Raw genomic sequence first — 15,919 nt, 5'->3', positions numbered from 1 at the left:
TCATGAGGGTTATTGGTCTATAGTTTCTTGTTTGCATGCTTTTTACATGTCTTTGCTTGGTTGCAGTATCAGGATAACACTAGACTCATAAAAGGAGTTGGGAACTGTTCCCTCCTATTTTGGGGAAGGATTTGGTGACTTGCTATTCTTTAAATGTGTGATAGAATTCACCAGTGAAACCACCTGGGTGTGTAGTTTTCTTGTTTTGAAGGTATTTAATTATGAATTCAATCTGTTTATAGAAATATTCAAGTTATCTATTTGATATTGGGTAAGTTTGTGTGGTTTGAGGTTTTCAAGATATTAGCTTATATCTTCTAAGTTGCTGAATTTATGTACATTGAATTGTCCATAGTATCATTGTTTTCTTTTCTTTCTTTTCCCTTTTGTTTTTCTTTGAGACAGAGTCTTGCTCTATCATCCAGATTGGGGTACAGTGTACATGGATCACTGCAGCCTCAATCTCTTAGGCTCAAGACATCCTTCCACCTCAGCCTCCTGAGTAGCTGGGACTACAGGCGTGCACCACCACGCCTGGCTAATTTTTTTTTTTTTTTTTTTTTGAGACAGGATCTTACTATGTTGCCCAGGCTGGTCTTGAACTCCTGAGCTCAACAATCCTCCTGCCTTGGTCCCCTAAAGTGCTGGGATTACAGGTGTAAGCTACCACGTGTGGCCTTTTTTTATTTTTTAACTTGCCCTTGATTAGTATCTTTTCTGTGTTGATTGGAAATATCCCAGTAAGGTGATTATTTTTTATGCTGTGAATTTTGCTGTGTTCTTAGTATGTCCCTTCAGTCTGAAGAGGTTTTTTTTTTAGGAAATTTTCTTGTCTTCGTTTTTTCTTCCCAGCATTTTCCTTTTTCTCTCCATCGGAATCTCTAGCATTTCCATGCTGGCCAGCCCTGTACATTTCATAGCACCAAGAGCACCAGTATCATTCCTATACTGCAGGCTGGATTTCTGATTTGATGATCAAATTTTCTTATTTTTCTCTTCTATCGTCCATCTCACTATTCTCTTACCGTAGCTTCTGGGATATTTAAGCAACTTTCGTTTTCAGTCTTTTTTTATTTTTTTTAGAGACAGACTCTTGCTCTGTTGCTCAGTGTTGTGGTGTGATCATAGCTCACTGCAGCCTCTAACTCCTGGGCTCAAATGTTCCTCCTGCCTCAGCCTCCAGAGTAACTAGGACTATAGGTGTGCACAACCACACCTGGGTATTTTATTTATTTATTTATTTTTGTAGAGATAGGGTCTTGCAATGTTGTCTAGGCTGGTCTTGAACTCCTGGCCTCAAGTGATCTTCCTATCTCAGCTTCTCAAAATGCTGGGATGACAGGCATGAGCCACCACGCCTGGCTAGTTTTCACTTTTTTATTGAGATTTGTTGCTTGTTTGTTTGCTTTAAATCTCTATTCTTCTAACAGGGGTTTTCAGGAAGTTTATGGAAAATTTGTGTTATGAAAAAACTATGTATGGATTTCAAAAATTTTTGCATCAAAATAAACTCATACTAACTTGTTATAACAGGTCTGAACAGTATCTAGTTTGAGGCACTAAGAAGACTAAGACATCAGTTTGAAAAGAGCCCCTATCAGAGCAACATGAATTTCACTAAAATTGAAGCCAGAACAAACATGAAATTTATGGTGAAGCTTGGGTGGAAGAATGGTGAAATCATTGATGCTTTATGAAAAGTTTATGGGGACAATGCCCCAAATAAATCAGCAGTTTACAAATTGATAACTCTTTTATTTATTTTTATTTTTTATTTCCATAGGTTTTAGGGGAACAGATAGTGTTTGGTTACCTTAATAAGTTCTTTAGTGGTGATTTCTGAGATTTTGGTGCACCCATCACCAGAGCAGTGTACACTGTACCCAATTTGTAGTCTTTTATCCCTCATTCCCCCACACTCTCCCCCAAGTCCCCAAAGTCCATTGTATCATTCTTATGCCTTTGCTTCCTCATAGCTTAGCTCCCACTTATGAGAACATACAATGTTTGGATTTCCACTCCTGAGTTGCTTCACTTAGAATAATGGTCTCCCATTCCATCCTGGTTGCTGTGAATGCCATTATTTTGATCCTTCTTATGGCTGAGTAGTATTTCATGGTGTATATATATATATATATATATATATATATGCCACAATTTCTTTATCCACTGGTTGATTGATGGACACTTGGGCTGGTTCCATATTTTTGCAATTGCAAATTGTGCTGCTGTAAATAAGCATGTGCAAGTATCTTTTTCGTATAAAGACTTCTTTCCTCTGGGTAGATACTCAGTAGTGGCATTGCTGGATCAAATGGTAGTTCTACTTTTAGTTCTTAAAGGAACTTCTACATTGTTTTCCCTAGTGGTTGTACTAGTTTACATTCCCACCAGCAGTGTAAAAGTGTTGTCTTTTTACCACATCCCCGCCAACAACTGTTTTTTTTTAAAGTTTTTGATTATGGCCATTCTTGCAAGAGTAAGGTGATATCACAATGTGGTTTTGATTTGCATTTCCTTGATCATTAATCATGTTGAGCATTTTTTCATATGTCTGTTGGTCATTTGTATATCTTCTTTTGAGAATTGTCTATTCATGTCCTTCGCCCATGTATTGATGGGGTTATTTGCCTTTTCTTGCTGATTTGTTTGAGCTCCTTGTAGATTCTGGATATTAGTTCTTTGTCAGATGCATAGATTGTGAAGATTTTCTCCCACTCTGTGGCTTGTCTGTTTACTTGCTGATTGTTTCTTTTGCTATGTGGAAGATTTTTAGTTTAATTAAGTCCTATCTATTTATCTTTGTTTTTGCTGCATTTGCTTTTGGGTTCTTGGTCTTGAAGTCTTTGCCTAAGGGTTTTTCTGATGTTATCATCTAGAATATTTATGGTTTCAGGTCATAGATTTGAGCCCTTGATTCATCTTGAGTTGTTTAAGGTGAAAGATATTTTTGTATAAGGTGAAAGATAAGGATCAAATTTTACTCTTCCACATGTGGCTTGCCAATTATCCCAGCACCATTTGTTGAATAGGCTGTCCTTTCCCCCACTTTATGTTTTCATTTGCTTTGTGGAAGATTAATTGGCTGTAAGTGTTTGACTTTATTTCTGGGTTCACTGTTTTGTTCCATTGATCTATGTGCCTATTTTTATACCAGTACCATCCTGTTTTGTTGACTATGGCCTTATAGCATAGTTTGAAGTTGGGTAATGTGATGTCTCCAGATTTGTTCTTTTTTGCTTAGTTTTGCTTTGGCTATGCAGGCTCTTTTTTGGTTCCATATAAAGTTTAGAATTGGTTTGTCAAGTTCTGTGAAGAATGATGGTGGTATTTTGAGGGGAATTGCATTGAATTTGGAGATTACTTTTGGTAGTACGGTCATTTTCACAATGTTGATTATCCATCCATGAGCAGTGATGTGTTTCCATTACAAATTGATAATTCTTTTAAAGAAGAGATGAGGCACTATTGAAGATGAAGTCTGAAGTGGAAGACTTTATGTATCCATTTGTGAGGAAAAAATTAACATTAACCTTGTTAGTACCTTAATTGAAGAGAACTGACGATTAATAGCACAAACAATAGCCAATACTGTAGCTATCTCAATTGGTTTAACTTACACAATTCTGAATGAAAAAATAATGTTGAACAATGTTCCACTTGATGGGTACCAAAACCATTGTGCCTAGGTCAACTGCAGACAAGAGCAGAGCTTTCAATTGAAATTTTAAAGTGGGCTCAAGATCCTGAAGCATTTCTTTGAAGAACGGTAACAGGTGATGGAACATGGCTTTACTGGTACAATCCTGAAGACAAAGCACAGTCAAAGCATTGGGCACCAAGAGGTGGAAGTGGTCCAGTCAAAGCAAAAGTAGCCTGGTCAAGAGCAAAGGTCATAGCAACAGTTTTTTTGGAATTCTCAAAGCATTTTGCTTATTGACTTTCTGGAGGGCTGAAAGTGATAGCATCTGCTTATTACAAGAGCGTTTTGAGAAAATTAGCCAAAGCTTTAGCAGAAAAATTCCTGAGAAAGCTTCACCAGAGAGCCTTTCTCCACCACAATGATGCTCCTGCTCATTCCTCTCAACAAACAAGGGCAATTTTGCAAGAGTTTTGATGGGAAATCATTAGGCATCCAACTTACAGCCTTGATTTGGCTCTTTCTGACTTCTTTTTTGTTTCCTAATCTTAAAATATCTTTAAAGAGCACCCATTTTCTTCAGCTAGTAATGTACAAAAGCCTGCATTGACATGTCTGTATTCCCAGGACCCTCAGTTCTTTAGGGATGGGTTTAAAAAGCCGGTATCATCACTTACAAAAGTGTCTTGACCTTGATGAAACTTAAGTTGAGAAATAAAGTTTATGTTTTTTACCTTTATCTCTTAGTTTCATTTTTCCATGAACTTTGTGTTTTTGAGATAAGGTCTTGCTCTCTCACACAGGCTAGAGTACAGTGTCATGATGACAGCTCACTGCAACCTTGAATTCCTGGACTTAAGCAATCTTCCCACCTCAGCCTTCAAAGTAGCTGGGACAACAGGCACATGCCGCCGCACCTGGCTAATGTTTTTATTTTTTTGTGGAGACGAGGTCTCCCTATGATGCCTAGGTGAGTCTTGAACTCCTGAGCTCAAGCAATCCTCCCACCTCAGCCTCCCAAAATGATGGGATTACAGATGTGAGCCACTGCACCTGGCCTTGATGAACTTTTTGAAGTCTCTTGTAGCTTACTTTTTACAAGCTCTTATTCTCTGTTCCCCTTTTAAAACACATATGCAGAATCTTCTCTTATTTCTCTAGGATAGCAATGAGAGTTTTTGGTGTTTATGATTTACAATTTTTTTTTATTCCCCATATTGTGTGAAAATTTCCTCTGGATTCTCCTTTTCTGTTTGTCTTGATTCCTGTAATATTGGAGACCAAATATCATGGGATCCCTAGTATTCTACTAACTAATATTAAAATTTGAAGCACTAAAATGCTGACTGAAAATTGTGTTAATGTATATAGTGTTTGATCACACACTCTTCCACCACACACTGGTTCGTGATTCCCAATTTGGAGTCTTCTTCTTTCTTTCTTTTACATTAAAAAGTTTTTTATTGTGAAAAGTAATGTTTATACAGGTGGTCACTGAACATAAATTGATATATCAATGAATTATCATTACCTTTGTAACCACCATACAGGTCAAGAAATAGAACATTACCAGGACTCAGATGCTTCCCCTGTGTCTCCTCTCAATCACTTCATCTTCTGCTTTATCCCAAAGTAACAACTATCCTAAATTTTACGGTAATCACTTTTTTTGTTGTTATTTAGAGCCTTACCACCAGTAAGGAGAATTCTTAAACATTATAGTAAGTTTTTATTTTTTTAACTTGGAATCTTATAGCATATATGATTGTGTGTTTGGATTGTATGGTAGGCAGAATAATGACCCCTTAAATGTCTACATTTTAACGCTTGGAACTTGTGACTATGTTTGGTTACCTGTCAAAGGGGAATTGAGATAGCAGGTGGAATTAAGGTTGCTGTTCAGTTGACCTTAAGACAGGAATATTATTTTGGATTATCTGGGTGGACTCAGTGTAATCACAAGAGTCCTTAAAAGTGGAAGAAAGAAGCAGAAGAGGGAGAACCATAGAGACAGTAGCATAAGAAAGATTCAGTACAACTTTGTTGGCTTTGAAGAAGGAGGAAGGGGGCCACAAGCCAAGGAATGCAGAAGACCTCTAGAAGCTAAAGCCAAGAAAACATATTCTTCCCTAGAGTCTCCAGAAGGAACACAGCCCTGCCAACCCCTTGATTTTAGTCCAGTGAGATCAGTGTTAGACTTCTAATCTCCGGAGCTATAAGATAATAAATTTGTATTAAATACTTAGTTTGTGGTTGGTTATTTATTTATTTATTTATTTATTTATTATTTTTGAGACCATCTCACTCTGTCACCAAGACTGGAGGGCAGTAGTGCAATCTCAGCTCATTGCAACCTTTGCCTGCTGGTTTCAAGTGATTTTCGTGCTTCAGCCTCCCAGTGTAGCTGGGATTACAGGTGCACACCACCGTGCCCAGATAATTTTTGTTTAAGTTTAGTAGTGATGGGGCTTTGCCATGTTGACCAGGCTGGTCTCGAACCCCTGGCCTCAGCAATTCTCCCACCTCAGTCTCCCAAAGTGCTGAGATTATAGGCATGAGCCACTGCATTCAGCCAGTTTTTGGTAATTTATTATGGCAGCAACAGGAAACTAACACAAGTTACTTTCTCTCAGCATTATATTTGTGAGATTTGTCCACGTTGTCATGAGTAGCTATAGTTTATTAATTTTCTTTGCCCTATAGCAGGGGTAGGCAAACCCCAAGCTACGGTTGTATGGCCTGTGACTTAAGAATAGTTTTTACATTATTAAATGGTTGGGGAAAAATCACAAGAAGAGTATTTTATGAAATACAATTTTTAGTGTCTTAAAGTTTTGTTTTTTGGGTCTTCTTTAGAGATGGGGGTCTCATTATGTTACCCAAGCTGGTCTTGAACTCCTGGGGTCAAGTGATCTTCTTGTGCCAACCTCCCAAGTAGCTGGGATTACAGGCATGTGCCACTGTGCCCGGCCATAAATAAAGTTTTATTAGAACATTACCATGCTTATTAGCTGGGCACGGTGGTGTGTGCCTGTAGTCCTAGCTACTTGGGAGGCTGAGATGGGATTATTGCATGAGCCCAGGAGCTTAAAGTTACAGTGAGCATTGATATGAAAGAAAGGAAGGAAAAGAACACAATCACACAAATTCCTTAATGTATTGTTTATGTATGCCTTCATGCTACAATGGCAGAGTTGAGTAGTTGCAACAGACCACATGGCCTACAAAGCCTAAATTATATACTGCTGGGCCATTTATATAAAAAGGCTGCTGTACATCCATTATGAAAAGCACTATGTAGGTTCCTCAGAAAATTAAATATAGCACTACATACCATATGATCTAGCAATCCCACTTCTGGGTATATAGCCAGAGGAAGAGAAATCAGTATATTGAAGAGATAGCTGTACTCCCATGTTCATTGCAGCATTTTTCACAATAGCCAAGATATGGCATCAACCTAAGTGTCCATTGGTATGTTAAGGGAGATTCATCCATTTTGTTGCAAATGACAAGATTTTCTTCCTTCTTTTTTAGGGCTAAATAATATGTATGTCTCCTTTGGAGTTAATATTTTTTCTCTGGGTTTTTTTAAATTTTAAAAACTTTTAAATTGGGGTAAGATATACATAATACAAAATTTACCATCTTACATTTTTAAGTGTTTAGTTCAGTAGTATTAAGTATTTTCACATTATTGTGTAACTCATCTTCAGAATTCTTTTCATCTTACAAAGCAAACTCTATACCCATTCAAAACCAATTCCTCATCCCTCCGCACTCCTGGCAACCTCCCTTTTACTTTCTGTCCCTAGTTAAGTACTTTATTAACTACTCTAGCCACCTCATGTAACTGGAATCACACAGTATTTGTTTTTCTTGCAACTGGCTTATTTCATTTAGCATGATGTCTTCAAGGTTCATTCATGTTGTAACATGTGTCTGAATCTTCTTCCTTTTTAAGGCTAAGTAATATTCTGTTATATAGAAATATAACACTTTATTCATCTGTGAGTGGACACTTAGGTTGCTTCCAACTTTTGACTATTGTGAATAATGCTGCTATGAAACAGCTATTACAAATATCTCTGTGAGACCTTGCTTTCAGTTCTTCTGGGTATATACCTTAGAAGTGGAATTTCTGGATCAATCCTATTGATTAAAATACTATTTTAAATATTTTTAGAGACATAGTCTCACTATGTTGCCCAGACTGGACTTGGTTAAACTCCTGGACTCAAGTGATCCTTCTGCCTCAGCCTTCCAAGTAGCTGGGACTATAGGCACTTGCCACTGTGCCTAGCTTATTTTTAATATTTTGATGAGCTACCATACTGTTTCTCTGGATGTTTTCAAGATTTCTCTTTGCCTTTTGTTTTCAGTAGTTTCACTATGAAGTGCCTAGTGGTTTTGTTTTGTTTTTTGATTCATGTTGCTTGGGACTTGCAGAAGGACTCATAGAGATTCTTGAATTTATAGCTGGATATCTTTTCTCAAGTTTGGAACTTTATTTCTACAAATATTGCTTCAGCCCTATTCTATCTCCTTCTGGGAATCAAATTACATATATGTTACACTTTCACACTATATCCCTTTTTCTGTATTTGCCACATTTATGTCTCTCTGACATTCATTTCAGATGTTTTTATAGCCTATCTTTGAGTTTATTCTCTCTTTTGTTGTGTCTAATCTGTTATTACATTCATCCACTGAGTTCTTAGCTTTGCATATTATAATTTTTATTTATATAGTTTCCATTTGGTTCTTTTAGTATAGCTTCTAATTCTCTGCCAATATTCTGAAATTTGACATTTATTTCTGGAATATATTAAACATACAAAAATGTTTTGCTTTTAATAGCATGAAAAATGTTTATGATACAGTATTCAGTGAAAAAGTGGAGCTACAAAACCTTATATGTAACACATAGCTAATATCATACTCAATGGAAAAACACTGGAAGCTTTTCCCCTAAGATCAGGAACAGGATAAGAATGCTCATTTTCACTAGTGTTGTTTAACACAGCACTGTAAGTTCTAGCCAGAACAATTAGGTAGAAAGAGAAATAAAAAGCATACAAATTGGAGAAGAAGTAAAATTATCTTTATTCTCAGATGATATGATCTTATATAAAGAAGATCTCAAAGAATCTGCCAAAAAACTACTATAACTATTAAATTTGTTAAACACACAGGATACAAAATCAACACACAAAAATCAGTTGTGTTTCTATAAACCAGCAGTGAACAATCCAAAAAGGAAACAAAAAAAAATTCATTTACAATAGCACCCAAAAGAATAAACTATCTAGGAATAAATTTAATCAAGGAGGTGAAACATTTGTACATTGTAAACTACAAAACATTATTGAAAGAAATCAGCTATGACTTAAATAAATGAAATGACATCCATATTCATGAATTGGAAGACTTAATATGCTTAAGATGCCAGTAGTACCCAAAGCAATCTAAAGATTGAATGCAATCTCTATCAGTATCCCAATGAATAAACTCACAGCCCAAGGATTCCTCATAACTGACCTGAATCATAGACTGATGGCCCTCCTATCCTCCCTGGGTTCCCTCGACATATTTTCTCAGGAACTTCCCCTGATGCATTTCTTGCACATCTAATCCTGTCTTGATATCTGCTTCTCAGAGGACCTAGGCTCAAACAATCACCAGTCAACCAACTCAATAACCTCTTATCCATCCTTATTATCCTGGATGTCTCTGTAGTATTTGACAATGATGACTACATCCACATTCCTGAAACTTCACCCTGCGTTTTCTCTCTCTCTTTCTTTCCTCTTCTTTTCTTTTCTTTTTTTCTTTCATTTTTCTTTCTCTTTTTTCATTTTTCTTTCTTTGTTTCTTTTCTCTTTCTCTTTCCTTTCTCTTTCTTTTTTCTTTCTCTTTCTTTCCTTCTCCTTCCTTCCTTCTTCCCTCCCTTCTTTCTTTCTTTTTCTTTTGAGATGGAGTCTCATTCTGTCACCCAGGCTTGAGTGTGGTGGTGCAATTATAGCTCAGTGCCTCCTCAAACTCCTGGGCTCAAGCGATCCTCCTACCTCATCCTCCCAAATGCCTTCCCATTCATAATGCTCCTATATCCTGATTCTTCCTAGCTCTCTAATAGTTTCCCCTCCTAATCCAGGTTTCAATTCTAGTCTTCTTGTTGGGAGACAATTACCCATAGTTCTCGTATGGTTCTACATATGTTACAAGCAGAAGTACTGACTGCCTTTGTTCCAAACTATTTTTTTTAAGGATATTTGTATAGCACTTTGATAGTTACTAAAAATGGAATCTATTTCCCTTTGGAATAAGAAAGTTTTCACTGTATTTTGGTGGTGGGTAATATTTTATTGTCTGGAATGAATGATCCTGCAATTGCACATAGTGATGAGATAGTCATTTTTAATGTAAATATGGAAACTCATCTAAGATATTTAGTGACTGTTCTCTGGGTAACTCCAGAACTGGGCTTACTTAGGAGTTGAGCAAACATCCATTTAGATTGGCCAAGGTGATGCTTCCGGGCTAGAGTAACCAATGGGATCCTACTTATTTAAGATATAGCTGAGATGATTGGGAAGTGGGACAACCCAGACATAAAGAAGCAGATGAGGGCCAGCACTTGTAATTACCACAAGTTTGTAATGTAGTTTAACCTAATAAATCTTACTAATTTGGCTGAGAAAGACTTGATAAAAAAAGTTGAGACAACCTGAATGTCAGAAAGTCTTTGATAAATTAAAAGGTAATTTGGCAAGAGACAAGATCTAGACTATTCCTGATTATAATTAATTATTCAGAAACTCTGAAGCAAGGACTAAGGCTATGTTGACTCAGGATGGAGAAGGGAGAAAAAAAATTTCCCTTTCTTTTTATAAACAGGAAACTACTATCTATACTGCTAATAATAGGAGCTAACATTTCGTGAGTGCCTCCTACGTGCCAAACACAGTGCTAAGCACTTTATGAACATATTCTCATGTAATTCTCCAAATAATCCTATAAAGTACCATTGTTATCCCCATTTTTAAGAGTGATATTCATAATATTTAATGTATGGCATAGGCCCTAGCCAAGCAGTATGGACACCCACAGACAATCAGTACAGCCAGACTCACATGCAATAATTGAATATTGACCATGCCCATTTTATGGATGAGGAAACTGAGGCACCAAGAGTATAAGTAACCTGTCCAAGACACACAACCACTAATGGAGCTGGGGATTTGAAGTCAGATCAGTGGGTCTCCAAAGCCTGTGTTTGACTGCTATCACTGTTTTGCTGCCTAGCTTCCTATAGAGAGGGAAGGCTGATCACTTATTTAACCATATCTGGGTGCTTGATAAAACCGACACGTTAGTTATTTGGTATTTCTCCATAATTAATCACAAAGTCCTGACCTATATAACAACCTCTTCTATGGTCTGAATGTTTGTGTTCCATCCAAAATCCGCATGTTGAAACCTAATTCCCAATATGGTGATATTGGGGGCTGGAACCTTTAGGAGGTGATTAGGTCATGAGAGTGGGACCCTCGTCAATGGGATTAGTGCCTTTATAAAAGAGGCCCCAGAGGCCTGCCTTGCCCTTTTCTACCATGTGAGGACACAGGAAGAAGTCACTATCTATGAACCAGGGGCTGGGCTCTCAACAAACACTGAATCTGCTGTCACCTTATCTTGGAGTTCCCAGCTTCCAGAACTATGAGAAATAAATTTCTTTTATCTATAAGCCACTCAGTTTATTATAGCAGTTTGTTATAGCAGCCCAAATGGACTAAGACAACACCCAATGTAATGTTGTACATGGACATGGTTATTACCTAAATGCAGCATTAATATCAAACACATTGAAGACATATCATCATGTGGCATACATAGCTCATTCCAGGGGGATTAAGGATTTTTACTTACTGCTTTGGGATTTTGTGGGAAGACGGAAGTTTGCAGAGGAGGAATGGTGGTTGTCAGGTCAAGAGTAGGATAGTCAGGGAGTGGCTTAATATGATTTTTCTTTGTAAATGTCATTTATCCTTTTTGGTATTAATTTGAGGCTCTGCAATTACGAATACAAGTAAACTCTCTCTCCTCAGGCAGCCCAGTATCCCAAAGAAATCAAACTGGTGGCTTTTCGATCAGATAGAGCCTATAATTCAACTAACAATGCAGACAGTATCAATGCTAACAGCATGTTAAGATAAAATTACCTATTAAATGCAACAATGTTTGAATGTTCTTAATTATAGTCTCATCCTAATAAGACAGAGCGGGTAAAACATGATGGTTGGGTGGCAGGTGAGGGATTGGTGGTGAGGGAGGATCTACATAGGACACGAAGATGAGGGACTGAAAAAGAATTTGTTCACATTCTGCTGAAATCTCCCATAGTTTCTTTCAAAATGCCACAAGTCTTTTTTTGAAGTCTCAGCCTGGGCTCAGAGTCAGGGCCAAAGTTCAAACAACATCAAAGTTTATTTTTGAAATAAAGGTTTATTTCCTCATGGAATTATTGAAGGGTTTGCCCCATGTGTGTGAAGCATTGAGACTAGGCTGAAAGGAATTTATTTTAGGACCTTGAGCTGTCTTTGGCTCACACACCTACTGCCCTAGGAGATGATTGATGGCCATGTAAGTTTCCAGTCCACCCTTGGAGGCTCAGCTCTGGGGTTACATCCCTCCTGTTAAGCAAAGCCTCTGTTGCCTCTAGGGCAGAAGCGTGTTCTTTCCTTTCAAATCTTGTAGTACTGATCCACTCAGCATACCCACTCTTTTTTTTTTTTTAACTTTGCATGTTTCATTAATAATTTATCAAATTTTGTTATTTGTTTTGATAAATTGTTAATAATCATTATAAAGACCAAATCAATCCACAAATCCCTCTTTTCAGATTGTAGAATTGATTAGCATTGATACTGTCTGCATTGTTAGTTGAATTACAGGCTCTATCTGACCGAAAAGCCACTAGTTTGATTTCTTTGGGATACTGGGCTGCCTGAGGAGAGAGAGTTTCTTGTATTCTTAGCTGCAGAGCCTCAAATTAATACCAAAAAGGATAAATGACATTTACAAAGAGAGTCAATTTGATCAAGTATTTGCCAATTCTTGTTCATTTCTCTTGGTACAGACACTTAGAACCGGAGAACAGTATGTTAGAGTTGGGATTAACGAACAGCCTTTTCATGCTCTTACTGGCTATATGTATATTTTTTCATTCATAACAAAAGCATCTTTTCTGAGTCTCATAGCAAGAGGGTGTGGGGTGGAATATATGTTCTTAAAACTTAGATAAAACATTGTGTGAGACTATAGTTCCACCTACTTGGGAGGATTGCTTGAGCCCGGTAGTTCGAGTTCAGTCTGGGCAACACAGCTAGACCTTGTCTCTAAAACCAGAAGAAGAAAAAAAAGCCTTAGATAAAACAATTGACTATAGAGGAATATTGCAGAGAAAGCCGCCGAGCATGGTGGCTCACGCCTGTAATCCCAGCACTTTGGGAGGCCAAGGCAGGCAGATCACAAGGTCAGGAGATTGAGACCGTTCTGGCTAAGACAGTGAAACCCTGTCTCTACTAAAAATACAAAAATTAGCTGGGTGTGGTGGTGTGAGCCTGTAGTCCCAGCTACTCAGGAGGCTGAGGCAGGAGAATCACTTGATCCCGGGAGGCAGACGTTGCAGTGAACCAAGATCACACCACTGCACTCCAGCCTGAGCAACAGAGTGAGACTCCATCTCAAAACAAACAAACAAACAAAAAACAAAACAAAAACGAACAGAAAGCTGACATCCCTTCTTAGCCACCAAGTTGCTACTATCTGGCATATTTGAGAGGGAGCAACATGTAATCCTCCAAGGATTACATGTTGGAGTGAGGGCTGTACCGGGAAGCTGGGTAGGTTATATGAGGTTTGCTCATAAATTTTCATTTTGCAGCTGTGGAAACTGCCAGCTCGAAGGAGGAGAAACGGCATATCCTATGTCACTTATTTTTTCTTTCAAGTTCATTTTTATCGAAATTCTAGATTCTTAGCAGCAGCTAGGAATGCAGGTTGGGAGATGGGAAAGAAAGCAGAGGCCTTTCTGGTCTTGAGTGGTCAATGCTTTTGCCTCTCTGGCTATTCTTTCTGTCTCTGCTTCTAGGTCAGATCCATACCTGATTCCACAGGTGCTTAGGCTTAGGCTCAGATTGCCACTCCAAAATCTGGTATCAGGATGAACTGCTGCAGGCCTGGAGCCTGGGAGGTGGTGGGTGGGTGGGAAGCATCCAGCACTTTCAGGTCTGGTTTGGCTGTCAAGGGCCTCCCCTTCTCGTCTCTGCACCTTCATTTTCTCTCTCTCCTTCTGAATGTGTAATGCCAAGGTTTATAGGCAAATCAAAGCAAATGTTGAATTCACAGAGCACTTTCTGGCTACTTGGCCCTGGGGATGTGAATGCACGTGGGGCATAGCAGTCTTGTCCTCTACATGGAAAGTTCTTAAGCACATCCTTCTTTGTGTCAGGCAATGTTCTGCTCAAGAACCCACAACTCTCTAGCTGGTTGAGTTATATCTTTTAGTAAAGCTCTTCATATCGTGCTCTACCTGCAATCCTCCATTTATTCATTCACTCAGCAGGCATTTTCAGAGTACCTACTGTATGCCCATTGCTGGGTTTGGCACTGGGCATACAGCAGTGAACAAGACAGATACGGTTTTTGCCCCCATGCAGCTAACAATCGTGTGAGGGAGACAATATTATTACAAAGGAATATTAATATTACTATTTAAACAAGGATGCTGTATGACCCTCCACTATACTGTGCCAGATACTGTGCTAGAGGGTGATGTGGGAGCACAGGGGAGGCCACTTTACCCTAGCTGCTTTCCTGCCCAGCCACCTTGGCTGGAGCATAGTGTTTCAAGAACTCTAACTTACCCTTCGCATACCAGAGCCTGGCTCCCTGCACTCCTTCCCCTGAGGTTTTCTGCATCTCTGCCCACCCCTTGAACCCAAGGCAGCCCCTTATTCAAGGTCTCACCTTTCCTGGTGGGAAGAGACTGGATAAGAAGCAAGGTGACAATTTATATTACCTTGGCTTCTTCCATCATACAAGCAGACCCACTCTAGCCCTGGCAAGGAAGGAGGGACTCTGCTGTGAGGTGACTCCATTGCAAGTATTTGATGTTTCCTTGACGAAAGCCAGGGCCATCTCACTGATGAGGCTGGAGTGAGAGCAGACTAGGCTGGGGGAAAGGGGGTAGGGCCAAAGTTGGTTTGCTTGGAGTTGGGCTTGTTATTACAGATCTCTGAAAGATTCATCAGCCTCAAGAATCACAGTAGTGAGGGAGGCTCAGCGACCAGGCCCACCCTAGCTCTGCTGTGCTCAGACAGTGAAGCTCTGCTCACACAGTCTCTTTCAATTTTCTCGTACCTCATTTCTTTTTCTCCAGAGCAGAGATCAGTCTAAACAGCTCATAGGTCAAGGAAAAGTATCCCTGGAGAGCCAGCCAAGCCCCTACTTCCTGCCAGTCTCTCTCTTGGATCAGGTTTGAGTTTGCCAGATAGAGAATTTGGGGTTTTTATTCTGCAACTGAATTTTACAGTCCAGAAAGGGTCCAAGTCTTTTGCCCACATGGTGATTCTTATTTTAATCAGAACCCAACTTTTAGAATATCCATGTTCTAATTTACTAAACAAGAAACAACTATATACTGAAAAGGGAAACTGGATTACTCTTTTACTTTATTTTTAATTGAAAAATAATTATATGTATTTGTGGTGCATGATGTGATGTTTGATGCATAGGTATTAATACATTGTGGAATGATTAAATTAAGCTAGTTAACATATCCATCACCTCACATATTTACCATGTTTCTGTGGTGTGAACATTTAGAATCTATTAGCAATTTTGAAATATACTAGTTGTAGAGCCTTCTTGAACTGCTTAAGGGACAATTATCTGAAGGAATGCATGAAAACAGGCCATGCTCAGAATCATTAATGTAGATGCAGGTATTCTGTTCAAAGTGTTTTATTGGCCAGTGCGGTGGCTCATGCCTGTAATCCCAGTGCTTTGGGAGGCTGAGGCAGGAGGATTGCTTGGGGCCAAGGGGTTTAAGGCCGGCCTGGGCAACATATTGAGATTCTGTCTCTACCAAAAATAAAAACTAAATTAGCAGGCATGGTGGCATGTGCCTATAGCCCTAGCTAATCAGGAGGCTGAGACTGGAGGATCCCCTGAGCCCAGAGTGAATTCAAGGCTGCAGTGAGCTGTGACCACGTC

The sequence above is a fragment of the Sapajus apella genome, unplaced genomic scaffold (assembly GCF_009761245.1).
Source record: "Sapajus apella isolate SASKATOON/1434 unplaced genomic scaffold, GSC_monkey_1.0 scaffold204, whole genome shotgun sequence".
Classification (NCBI taxonomy): Eukaryota; Metazoa; Chordata; class Mammalia; order Primates; family Cebidae; genus Sapajus; species Sapajus apella.
This window is presented reverse-complemented; position numbering follows the sequence as displayed.